Source organism: Ambystoma mexicanum, chromosome 2p, assembly GCF_040938575.1.
Source record: "Ambystoma mexicanum isolate Mex_15411 chromosome 2p, UKY_AmexF1_1, whole genome shotgun sequence".
Lineage (NCBI taxonomy): Eukaryota > Metazoa > Chordata > Amphibia > Caudata > Ambystomatidae > Ambystoma > Ambystoma mexicanum.
Window position 1 is genome coordinate 563814387 of NC_090923.1, and position 13779 is coordinate 563828165.

Consider the following 13779-nt stretch of genomic DNA (forward strand, 5'->3'; position numbering starts at 1 on the left):
GCCTTCCCAGCATGAGCTAACAGTTCCATAACAGCTATCGGGTAATTTATTGGTTAAGTCTCTTTTCAATAAAAGTCTCTTGCCCTTGAGGCCTGATGCTCTCAACAAACAGAAAGTTCTTGTTCTGCGAACACGTTGGGTGATGGCTTCACCCCTGGGTCCACCTCTTCTGGGTGCTGACCCCTCACAAGTTGTCTTTCACAACTTAACAAAACAGTTCCTTTCTTAGTGAACTTTGGGTGGTAACTTTCCACCCCTGGATCTCCCTCAGCCGGATCGGACCCAAAACAACAAGGGGGACACTTTCATCCCCTTGTCTTGCAATACTTCTCGCTTTCACAAATCTTAAACAGTTCTTCTGGCTTTGCCCCTGGTTGTCGGCTTCCCTCTGCCGGGTTCACCCTGGCCAATTCTTACCAACAGTTCCTTATGAGACTTTAGACTTCACACCTTCTCGTTAGCATCCCTCCGCCGGGTTCACTCTTGCCAATCTTTCCGAAACACAGTTCATGTTCTATTTTTCACCATGCAGGATTCACTTCCCTTAACTTTCATAATCATCTGTCAGTTAAAGACTATCAATGGTACAGAGGATTTTAGACCCCTGTATGACCACTTTAACCTTTCTTCGCCTCTTCCCAAGGGCTTCTGGTTAAGGTACTCTTTACCATTGGATAATCGCCCAGAGATTTTTGAGTGAGCACCCACGTGGTGCCGGACTCCTCTACTGCTGATTTTCCCCTTTCAAAGCATTTAACAGTTCTTTGTTTGCTCAAAGTTGAAATAGCCACTTGCTTTTTTTTTCGTTCAACATAGTTCCGTTTCTTATTGTTTCTACCCTCGACTCACCAGCTGTAATGAACCGCATGCCTTTCTTTCTCCTTGGAGTCATGGTTGGTACCCCTGTGACAAGCGTCTCGCTCTAGCTTGGTAATCAGCGGAGGAGGGTCTCATGTACCGTAGACATCTGCTGCAACACAAGTTGGCTATTGTTCGCTGAGTTATTCCCTCTGTGGAGGCTTCAGGGGTCTTGGTCGGCAAGGGCAAGGTCGACTCTCTCCTTGTCAACATCTTTGCCTGACCCTGGTATTGGGACACTTCAGGTAAATGGCTCTGGTGTTAGTTTGTTGTCTTTCGTGTTGTGCAAAAGTGCTTGTGTGGAAAAGGGGGGGCTAGGGGGGGCTGTGTTTTGGAATATCCTACGTGGTAGGATGGGGAAAAGGTGTTCGAAGACGGGCGTCTTGCCCGTCAGTGTCCCACTCCCCAAGGACCCCCCCATCCAGGTGACCCTCTCTCACTGGTCCACCACCAGGAACTGGATCCACTAGCGATGGCTGTGTCCTGGCCACCTAAATGACAGATCCCCGGGGACTAGCTAGGGAGACACCTTCAGGTTTCTCACACTAAGCTCCAGGGAAAGGTGGTGCATGTCTTCACCGACAAATCCACCATAATTTTTTACATCAGTAAACAGGGTGGGACGTACTCCCCCGCTCTTTCCCTTGAAGCACAGTATTGATGGCACTGAGCCATTCTTCAACGCATGGTTCTCGTCCTGTTGCACCTGGCAGATGCCAAGAATACCAATGCGGACTCTCTCAGCAGAGTGCTGTGGTCCTGCCATCAATGGCAGCTTCACCAATTGCAAGTGTCGCGCCTTCTCAGCGAGTGGGGTCTTCTGGAGATGTACCTCTTTGCCATGGCTGCCAACTCCAGTGTCAGATGTTAGCCAGAAGATATCCTCAGCTCAGGAGCCTGGGGGATGCCTAGTCGTTCCCCTCAGAGGGTCTTTTCCTGTACACCTTCCCTCCAATTCCGCTGTTGCTACATGTGATCAACACACTCAGATGTTGTCACCGCAAAATGATCCTCATTGCACCAGTGTGGCCGAGGCAGATCTGGTACTTCTGGTACATAGAAGGAGGGTCAATCCTGCACCCGGCGTCGCTGAGCGTCACGGCCTGGCTCCTGTAGCCTTAGAATTTTGACACTTTTTGCAACTTTCTGCTGTCTTTGGAATGCAAGAAGATCAAGGCCAGGACTCCCTTTACATTGGCTTTTTACAGGCACAAATGGAAGTGCTTCACAGTGTAGTGCCGGGTGCAGAAAATTGTGGTGCTGCGCATGAGTACCCCGCAGTTCCTCCCGTACCTGCTCTCACTGGCCATGCGTCTATCAAGGTCAACCTGGCCGCCATATCCCAGTACACATGGGCTCTGGGCAAGCTCTCTCTGTGGCCGCGCAGGCTCGTTAAGGAGTACCGCAAGGGTCTCTTCAGGACATTCCCTGAAGGGATTTGTTTTGTTTTACCGAGGTAAAAAAAATTGCAGCGCACATTTGACCATAGTCAATTTCGCTGAAAATATGTTTTTACATCAGTAAAAAAAAAAACCTGCCCCCCCCCCCCCAAACTGCCAGTAGCCCCACAACCTCCCCTACTTACCTTTTCTCAGTCCCCCACTGCCTCTTCTATACCCTGCAGCGTCAGGTCTGTCCCTCTGACCCAGGTGAAATCCGATGCCACAGCGTCCCTTTTTCTTTTTTCTTCATTTATTTTTCAATTCTCTTCATTTTTTTTCTTTTCTCAAGCACAATTGTTGCAATAATGTTCATGAAGTTGATTGTTGATGTTGTTTATCTTCTTAAATACCTGCATATATTATGTGAGGCACTATGCTCACCCCGGCGTCTGCATTCTCCAATGTCTTCCAATCAAACAGAGTACTGAAAAACTCTCGCCCACTGCACTGTGCCCTGAATCCATAACAAGAAAACATACACAGTACATACATTCGAGAGCACTTTGATCCAGTAACAGCTAATTATAAGCAGTATCAAGCATCAAATGGAAATGACACAGAAAAGCTTCATTCTCTGTCCTCTTAACCAAACTGTAGAACTCAATTTCCAACCACCTGCACACAAAAGACCAACTGGCCTTCAGAAAACCACTAAATGTCTGCACCACTGACAGTATCAGGACAGATACGAGATACATATGCAGGCACTTTATTAAGGACCAAGCAACCGAACAGCCTCCCCGTGTCTGTCTGTGTCTCTCTTTCTCTTTCTCTCTCTCTCTCTCTCTCTCTCTCTCTCTCTCAATGGTCCCAGTGTTCTCTGTGTCTCAACCTCTGGGTTCCAACAACGCATGGGGGCGGCATGAGAGCACCAGGATGCAACCGAACGAGGCCAACACCAAAATCACAACCAACTACACACCCATTTGTAGAAAAGTCAACCCAATGGAACTCGCTCTCCAAAATTATATGTCATGGAGATTGGTCACCATAAAAGTAGAGACTGTGATGAGGAAGGGTGGACATGGAGGTAATGCATATATACAATGACTGTATTCCATGGGTCTCAGAAGTACTGATGATCACTCGCTGCACTGGGGACTATTGAAGATCGTGTTGTTTCTGTTAAGCTTCCTGCTGCCCCTTTTCAGGATCCTCTAGTTCTCCTCTGTTTGCACAAAGTAATGTTTTCCTTTCTCTTTCAGTTTTGACAGTAATGAAAGGTGACATTCTAACACTATACAGTACATCATAATAGCATTACCTCTACTAATTCTTCTCTCCAGTCATCTACCTTTCTACTTCTAGAGTTGACCCAGGCTTGTATTACACAGCACTACAGTTTTGCAGAGGGTGCACATTTACACAATACATACCCACTTGCTATGAGCGTGCACACCACACAGCTGTAGCTGTAGCTCTGAAAATAGCCCTCAAATATGAATAAGTGGCTGTATTTGTATTTTATTGATTTGGAAAGCGCTATCGCCAAAGAGCTGTACAAAATAATGTGGTACAATAACGAGAATAAACAAAATAATGACCAAAATAAGAGATAGGTGAGGGAGAGAGCAGGTAGGTTTTTAAAACAGTGTTGGAACGTGAAGGAAAAGCAGATGGCATGAGGTAGGGAGTTCAGATACGTGTGGGCAAGTAAGGAGAAGGAGCTAAAACGAGACTGTGCGCACAGTGCTTTAGGAACTTTGAGAAGAAAGAGAGACTAGGAAGGTAAAGAACGAGTAGGAACATAAAAGTAAACATGAGAAGCCAGATAAGGGGGAGCCATGCCTTGGACAAATGTAAAGACAATGCAGAGGAAATGAAAAAAAGTCCATATTTAAAGGCAAGCCAAAACACAGAGAGGAGAGAAGAGGAGACCTAGGTAGGAGGGGAGAGAAAAGAGTATATGAATGGTGGAATTAAAGATAGAGTATAATGGAACCAGTCGATAGGCAGGAAGGCCTATGAGTAGAGAAGCACAGTAGTCAAGACGAGATAGAACAAGAGAAGAATTAAGAAGCTTAGGTCGAAAGGTAAGAAAGGGACGAGCTTTGCAGATATTGAAGAGTTGCAATTGACAAGAGCAAGCAGTATTGGAAATGTGGGTTGAGAACGGAAACGTGCAGTCAAAGGTGGTACAAAGGTTATGGGCAGATAGAGAGGAATGAGAGGGGGAAAGGAAATAGCAGAAGTGGTTAGGGGAGGGGTGGAAGAAGGAAAGAATAGCATTTCGGTTTTGGCAAAGTTAAGATGCAAGAAGCTAGAATGCATCCATAAATGGATAGAAGGACAAGCAGTGATAGTTGAATTAATATTATCAGTAAAGGAAGAAATGATAGACAAATCTGCAAGTCATCTGCATAGACATGACACTGAAGAATGAAAGAGATAATAATGTCAGCAAAGAATTGAGGTCTAAAGGAAGAACAGAAGAAGACCAAGAACAGAGCCTGGGGGAACACCATGTGGCAGAAGTAAAGTATTTCAATGTTTCCCAGCTCAAGAAATAGAAAAGGTGCGATTGGAGAGCTAATATTAAAATCAGTAGCAAGAGAAGAAAGGAGCATGTGAAGATCCAGAGAGTCGAAGGCAGCAGGCAGATCAAGTAACATAAGGATAGATGAATGCTTAGCATGGCGGGCAGTGAGTAGAGAATTTGTGACACTCAGAAGAGCAGTTTTGGTGGAATTGCAAGGACGAACCTTAGACTGAAATTGAGAAAGTAAAGAGTAATGATCACCAAAGATAGAGACCTGAACATAGATTATTTGTTCACGAATTTTAGAAAGATCGGGGAGGAGAGAGGTAGAATGGAAATTAGTAGGAGTAGACAGGTCCAGAGAGGACTGTTTAAGAATGGTAACGACCACAGTGGGCCTCATCATAAGTTGGGCTGTAGCCCTTAAATGCACCGGTAACAGTATTAACGCCACATTTAAGGGTTGTCCCTATCATGAGTTGGGCGCCCTGTATTACAGCTGGCTGTATTGGCGCACGGTATTACCGCAGGAAATGCCCCATTGTATCCAATGGACCCAATGGGGATTTACCATTAGCGGCCAACCCATGATCTGGTGGTAATACCACCGACCGGTGGGCGCTAATGCTATTACAGTTGGGCGGTATTACAGCCGAGATACTGCACAACTCGTGCTGAGGCTCAGCTTGTTTAAAAGGAGAAGTAAAGCAAGCAGTGGAGAGGGAACGATTGCTTGGAAGAAGCAAGAGATGAGAGGAAGACCTTAGGGATGATGGAAGATGGGATGGGGTCGAGATGAGAAGCAGCATGCGCAATATAGAGAGCTGTGTCAGAGTCAGAAAGTGGGGAGAAAGAAGAAATAGTAGAGTCTGTTGGGATACCTAGAGGCCTCAGCGATGGAGCAGATGCAGCTTTAATATATGAAGGTAAGAGCAGAACTGTGCAAAATTAGCAGGGTTAAGAGGATGGGGGAGGGTCTGGAGGAAAGGGAGAGATCATGTAGGTGGTGGGGAGAGAGAATGAGATCGGGGCACTACTGTTGTTTTAGCCATGGGTAAACTTAAATCATAAGTATAGTGTTTAGTGGAAAGAGAATGAAGATCAGCAGGCAACTGAGTTATTTTCCAGTGCCACACTGAGAGAGTTAAAGGGGTGGTAGGATAGGGAGACTCATGGGTAGAAAGGAGACGAGAATTGAAAGAAGATAAAGCCAAGTCAGCAGAGAGTTAGAAGTCAGAGAGGGAAGGAAGAGTATGTGAGAGTGTATTAACAAAGTGGTCAGTAATGAAGTGTTGAAGATTACAACTGAAAAAAGTAGAGGAAAATGTCAAAGGAATGGTAGTGGAGAGGACGAAAATGAAAGAAGGGAATGATCAGAAGAAAAGAAGGGTGACATTGAAATAGAAGGGTTATTAGGACACAAAATGAAACCGAGATATTGGAAGAGGAAGTGGGATATTGAAAAAGATGATAGGATTGAACTATAGGACGGAAGTGGAAGCATCAGTAGTAGGGAGATGGAGATTAAAGTACCAAGTAAGAAAAAGGGGAATCGAGGGGTAGGCTTAAGGAAAGAAGAGAATCACAGTCTTCACAGAAAGAAGAAAGAGGTCCAGGAAGATGATAAATAATCAGACAATCCAGTGGTCTGTTAGTGCAGCAAAAGTAATATGCTAAGGAAGGAAAGAAGGAGAGGGGGAGAAGAGGAACGTGAAAAGGAAGAATGAGGAATCCAGTACCACATCCTATGTCAGTAGTAGGAGAAGCGTGAATGCGCTTAGTACTGTAGGAAGTGAGAGAGGGAGGAGTGACTGCGTCAGAGGGCTGAAGCCAGGTTTCAGTTTGACAGAGAAGATGCAAGTTCAGGCCAAATAAATGATCATAGATGGCTGTAGGTAGACATAAAAGTTCCCCAGCATTTGCCTTAATCAGAAAGTTGAACGGAATAGGTCCACCCACACCCATGCTTACCCCACTTGCCCTGGATTCTAGGTGCAAGGCTGAGTCTTGTGAGAGAAGAAACCAGCGTTGAAATATTGGAGGAAGGCACAGGATATGACGTACAGAAAGTTTGTAGTGGCGTAGGGCAGCAGCCTATTTATTCGCTGCACGGCACGAAGAGTTTTGCATTTACACCACCTCAAGATGGGCAAAACCAATAACCCTTCCAACAGCAATGCAGTATTTGGAATGGCTTAATGGACCACAGGCTATTGTGTGTAAGTTGAAAATAATTGCTTTTTTCTTCATTATACTTAATGTCTTTATAAAATATATACACAGATATGGACATCCTCCGCTGTTAATAAACCACAATACATTTAGCAGTGCACTTTTTCCACTTACTGAATTTAAATACTTTGAATAATCTTTTTAATTTGTACAATATACTTCATTTCTGTGAAATGGTAAACAAAATGATGCTGTAATTACAAATGTACAATAGCAAAATGTTTATTTAGGACTAAGTGTAACCTTAAGGTATATTCTAAAAGTAGTGTCAGAACATCACAAAGTGCTGCAGGATCATAGTTCAGTAGCACACTGGCAGGGGACGCTGGACGATCGGGATGCTCAGTTCCTGGGCTTCATTGTATGGTACAAGCCTGCGTTGTGAGCAGCCTGGGTAGCCAGCGCCCCCTTTGCTTCCCTGCTCTCCCTCCCCCCTCACCTCTTAGCACCCATGTAGTTCCCTACACCGTGCTAATGTGTCTTCATTTTTTCTTTAAACATACCTTTGCTGCGTGGCCTGGCACTTCTGCAGTGCTGTCCTCGAAGTCTGTTTTCAATGTTTATGATGTTAGTCATCAACATTGAAAACGCACTTCAAGGACAGCACTGCAATGCGCCAGGCTGTGCATCAAACGTATGTTTCTTTATTTTCTTTTTTTTATCCACCATTAGCACCCGTGTAGGGAACTACATGGGTGGTAATGGTGATATGCCCCTCGGCGGCAGGCTGACCCTGAGGGAAACAGCACCACCGCCCTCGTAAAGGGGGCCTCCTCGGGGCATATCGCCTCAGTAGAAATCCTGCTGCAATTTGCTGACTATTCATTGATGATGACTCAGTAAATTGCTCAAGAAAGTGCTTGGTCTTATTGCAACGCCTGGTGAAGAAGAGCCTAGCAACAGATAAGGTAGGGGAGATAGGCAGCGGGTAACAGTCAGGACCGGGGGACTCATTGTAGGAATTGAGTCACTAAGAGAAAAGGAGTGCAGTGATCAAACACACGAATCTGTTTTACATGTGGTCCCTGGGCCTCTAAATACCTTCTGTCTATTTTGTGACTGTAAAGTTGCTAATTTTGGCCACCAAAGGACACTATTGATACATCCCTAGCATCTTCTTCTTAATATGAATAACCTGTCCATGCAATGTTTCTTTTGCTGTGCACAGCCATCAATAAGCTCCCTCGTGACCAGAGCCTAATGGATTTTAAGGAAGGCCTTGAAGGATTTATTGTGACACGTCTCTTTGAAGTTCTGTGTACTAGGCCCGGCCATGTACTTATGTTCCCAGACTGGCTTTCAGAACCGGGGTGTACACGATGAATTTGGACATGTATGACTTCTTGTGACTGCATTCCTGTGCTGGGGCTAGGCCTTAGTCATTTTTATCTTCAAACAGTTTAAAGTTATAAGCAATAACAGGAATATATTCAAGTAAGCCTTTTCCCGAATCAAGGTTCTCAAGGCCTTTCCTGTGCAGTTTTCCCCATGCCCTGGTATATTAGTCAGGCAATGTTGGAATAGATACAGGAAATAACTTTCACATGAGATCTCCTTTGAAAGGAACACGTTTAAACCACAGATACATTTTCTTTACACATAGCTTCCATATATAGTAATATGCAGAGAAATTGAGTTATTTTTAAGTTTTAGAGCTGCGAAGATAAGTGTTCTGATACCCAGGAGCATAACTGTCATGAAATCCTGGCTTTTTGCATTTGTCTTATGGTCTCCAATGAACGTTCTTCAACCTGCTGAGTTTTTTTCTGTGGCAAACACACAAAAGGTTGAACTTGTCTTCAACACTGACAAGCCAGTCACTAATTTCATGCACAGGCCTTGGAAATGTTTGCACATTTTTACACTTGGGGCGGTCACATTCACATTTTGCATTGTGTAGCAGAGGCGTCCTTTTCATCTTCATAGCGGGGCAGAGATCTCCAACAAATTATAGAATTTGTGAATGGTGCCGCTCTCGTTCATTCAGAAAGGCATTTCTTAATTCACTTTATTTCTGGCCATTATCCTGTGTTGTATTTTCCCTTACACGCCCAAAGTTTCAAGGTGAGATAGCCCCTCTCATTTATTGACATGTATATTTCAATCGGTGCAGTCGTGTCTTATTCATGGAGATGAGATGTCCGGTGGTTAGCCCTACAAGGGTGAAACTCGTCATTTGCTTTGCATTTTCTGCTGCCCTCCTGTCCATGGATATATGAAAAATAAAGGACTGTTTTGCAGCTGATTTTCCCATCTGGGATTTGCCTTGGTGTCATCTTTCATTGCCTGAGTGCTGCTGCTATTTTTGGACTGTCAGTCAGTCCGCCCTGCTTATCAATATATATATATATATATGGGTTTTGGGGGTTTGGCGTTGGGTGGGGGGTTGTGGGGGGTTTCCCCCCACATATATGTTACAATAGACCTTCACAATTCGGTCAATTGTGAAAAGGTCAATTGTAATTCGAACAGTTGTAAAACGAACAATTAGTATACAACCTGCATGTTACTGAGTACAATCACTCTGCGTTGTTTCATTGATAATCTGCTCCTTTGTTCTTGAAAGATTATTTTGTTGAAAGCAATACTGTTGCTTTCGGCAGTTTCTCTCAATAGCGCATATACCTGGAGATTTTATTTTATGGTTCTTTTTTTGGGCCATATGAAGCACATTTCTGTACGTTAGATGCCAACACACAAGTGCCATGGAGATGCAAATGTCTGCTTTTGATGCTGCTTTAATAGCATTTAGTTTCTCTCTTAATCCTCCACATTTTGGCAGATTATTTACGCCAGGATCACACGTCGCCAAGAGTGAAAGACAGAACTAGAACATGAGCACATACATGTTGTATCTAGTGCATGCATGCACTACTAGGCTTTCTAATACTAACATCACATAAAGGACCGTGGCTATAAACATGCACAAAAAGTACACGTCCAAGGATGTCAGGAAACCTCTGTGGTGTTGATATGACACAGCACTGTTTCTATTCATGTTCAATGATTTGTATGGTGCAGCTGGTGCACCGTGTGGAACCTTTGCTTCTGCTTTGCTCTGCCATAAGCACATGCCTGCGTTATTGTCAGCAGCGGATTTGATCAATTCGCAAATGCTTTGCATTTTTATTGCATCCGCCTGCCTTTAGCATATGCTAAAAGTGGTCGTATCCCATAAGAATGCATTGTACACGTTGGCTGCCATGCGTTAATCGGAGGATGCATGAATACTATTTGCCCCACGTAGATTTTGCCTGTTTGTGCACCGTTTTTAAAACAAAATCTTATTGCAAATGCTCATGATTCCAAGGTGGGGAACCTTTTTGCCCATTTATTGAAACGTAACAGCTCCCTTTAATGCAAATGACTCTTTTTCAGAGAATGGCCTTCATAGTCTTTTTGTGTAGGATGAAGGGGAGGCAAAGTGGGAGGGGGTAGAGCGCAGCTGTAGAGAGTGAGGAGGCTAGCCAGGATGACCTAGCGCAGGAGGATTTGTATAGCTATCAGTAAGACTAAGGCTACATTCCAGGGTCTGGTCTAAGCAAAGCATTTTTGCTTCACAGCGAGAAGTGAGTGCACTCTGAAGTGCGATTGTGAAAGGCGCCTAAGTGCTTCAATAGAAAAAATGGTTTGAGGTCCTTATGACGAGCTGCGGGCAGTTGACGCTTTCATCAGCGAATGCTGGTCATTCATTTGGCAAATGGTTGCTTGAACTGTCTACCTTGAATGGCTTTTCGGAGTTTTTGCTAATTGTCTTGATTTGCTGAGATGCTGCTGTATACAGTTCGATAGACGGTCTCTTCCAAATGAAGTACTGTTTGTTGAGGCGAGGTAAAAAGAGGTTTCTTTTTGCCATCGATCACAAGGTCCTTCCAGGTTAGTGTTTATTGCGTTGGTTAGGGAAATATCCAGGTCATGGACACCAATGGGCTTTGGGCGTGCTGTTGGATAACTTGAAGGTAAATCTTTGACCAATAGGAACAGGATGTAGTTATCTGAGTGTGGTGTGATGTGGCCGCTCCCTTTTAGGGCCAGTGTCATTCTTTCTGTCGTACTGTGGATTCGCTGTTCTTGGGTTCCCTCTTTCTTGGGTGGACCTGCATGCCAGCCAATACACCAGTCCAGGTGCATTAAGAAAAAATGTGCTCTTACTGCTTCCATCTTGCGTTGTAGGTCAAGTGAAGTGAGCATATTTTCAATGTTTTATTTATTTTTTCATTTGTATTTAGTTCATAAATCAAAATCAATAAATCAATAATTCATGCTATTGATATTACAATTCATTTCTTATTTGGCAATCATACCTACAAAAAAAGCAACTTAGTACATTAAAAATACATTCTAAAACCAAATTACACTTTCAATTTTAGATTTTAACTGTCTGTAAAAGTTCTCTCATTACACATGGACAGACTAGCACCAAATGTTCCCCTATAATAATGAGGAAAGCTATGCCCAGGTACTCATAGGGCCTCATTACGAGTTGGGCGGTAAAAAAAACAAATTACCAGCATGCAGGTGCAACCGTGTCCGTCTTGCACTGCTGCCAGAGTCAATGGTTGATTCTGATTCAGCGGGCATGCGCATACCGCATGCTGGTTATGGCTGCATCGGCATGCCAGTAAGGCCCTCCAAAGCCCCAATAGCGGCACGCCGCAGACACGTGCGCCGGCATCCTAGATGCCGCAATGAACGGCCCGTTGATACTGATATTGTAAATACTGGCACCGGAAGTGCTGGTACCGGAAGCAACGTCATCGCGCCGAAACAATGCTCATGCGGCCATCTTTAAAAACACAATCCATTGCAATCTTCTGCCTACAGCACCTGGATTTTGAAACTGTGGACAGTGTGACCAAGAACATGGCCAAGGCTACCCGAAAAGGCACAGTGCGGCAGCGAAAGCCACGTTTTTCACATGAGGAACTCAACATGCTGGCCGACACTCTGGTCCAGCATGCAGATGTCGTCTTCTGTGCAGACGTGCGCCGTGCGGCTCAAATAAGAAAAAAGAGCATTTGGGAGGAAGTTGCGCAGAAGGTCTCTGCAGTGGGGACAACCCCACGCACAGTCAAAGTCTGCAGGAAACGTGACGATCTGCAGATGCGTGTCTGCAACATCATGTCAGCAAACCGCAGCCAGGCAACAGGTGGTGGAGCATCATAGCCCATAAAGCTGGCACGGTGGGAGGAAACCTGCAGCTCTGTAATAGGTATGGAGGCCATTGAGGGTTTTGGCCATTCCGAGAGGGAGTCCCATCATCGGCGGATGACATAAGCATAACACAAAAGTCACCTCACACACCCAATACCCAAGTGCAATGGTGGAGACCAAATGGTAAGTAGATGTGAGGTAATATGGGCCATCACCTCCCACCTAAAGTCAGCTGCTACAAAAGCGCAACATATCTGCCACATAACTAATCCCACTGACACAAACCACATAAGTCCCCATTTGCAAACACAAGCACCATCTGCATAAACACACACACACACACACACCCCCCCCAAAGATACAGGCCTGCCCACTGTGCCATCCCATTGCATGGTACACACATCAGCTCTGCCGATTGCACACTTGTCACACCCACCGTGACCATGCACAAAGTCTAAACACCAATGCGACAACGCACGTTGTGCAAGCACGTCGGACCCACATCTAGACACCACATGGCACACAGCCCCTGAGGCATGGCCAGAACATGCAAGCCACGGTACACCTGTCGGCCAACCAACAGACACCATGCAAATCATGGCTGCACCAGAAGGATGCCCATACACTACATCCTCCCCCCCCCAAACTCCTGTAAGCACCATGGCTTCCCCTCCAACATGTACAAAAGAATCCACAGGACTCAAAATGAAGTAGCATCGATGTATGTAGGATGTACGTTGACCCATGACTGATGCCCTGCCTCTCTAGCCCCCACAGGCATGGGATCTGACAGCGAGGCGGAAGATACCGCAACACCGACAAAGACAGCTGCACGCTTGAGCTGAGGCCACGACAATGCCTCCAGGCCCTCCACATCCGGGACTGGCTATAAGCTAACCACTGCTGCCAATCCACAGTACCCCGCCAACAGGGCGCCCAGGCTGCAGAACCTTGCGAGCAGCCACTAGCAACACCCCAGAAGGAGCACCAGCAAGGCCGCACTGCAGCCATGAAGGCACCCATGGCAAAAGGCACACCTGCCACAAATCTCCCCACCAAAAAAACATCAGCCCCACAGTTAACACCTCAGCTGGAGGAGGAGGGATCACCTGTGGCCAGTGATGTGGAGGGGCCACAGTCAACAGCCACCAGTTGTCAAAAGAGAAATTATATCGTGCCTCCTATTGCAATCAATATATGAATATTGGCCTACGCCAAGCTGCTCGAAGGTCGCTTGCGAAATAATCCGTGTTGCAAGGTCCTGACCTTAAATCAATGTAAGCCGCCATTTTAGGCCAATCCGCCATTTTAGTATTAGCTTTGTAAAAGTCACCCTGTGAGTTAAAATGGTGGATGATGTCATTCCAAAATACAACATGGCCGTCTTGACCTCTGTACATAGCTAATATGTAACTTGCCTGCAGGCCACTTGTTGAGGTCGTGAACTGAGACCTTGTCCTTTGTTGACCTGTGTGTAAAAGGATTACTCGTGCAATGAAACTAAACCACAAGCATATGTTGAAACAATGTATTCAAATACTGAACGTAGAACACTTGTTTAACTACATTGTATTAATGTTTGGGAAGGCCTGCATGGAAAATCTTAGAATACAC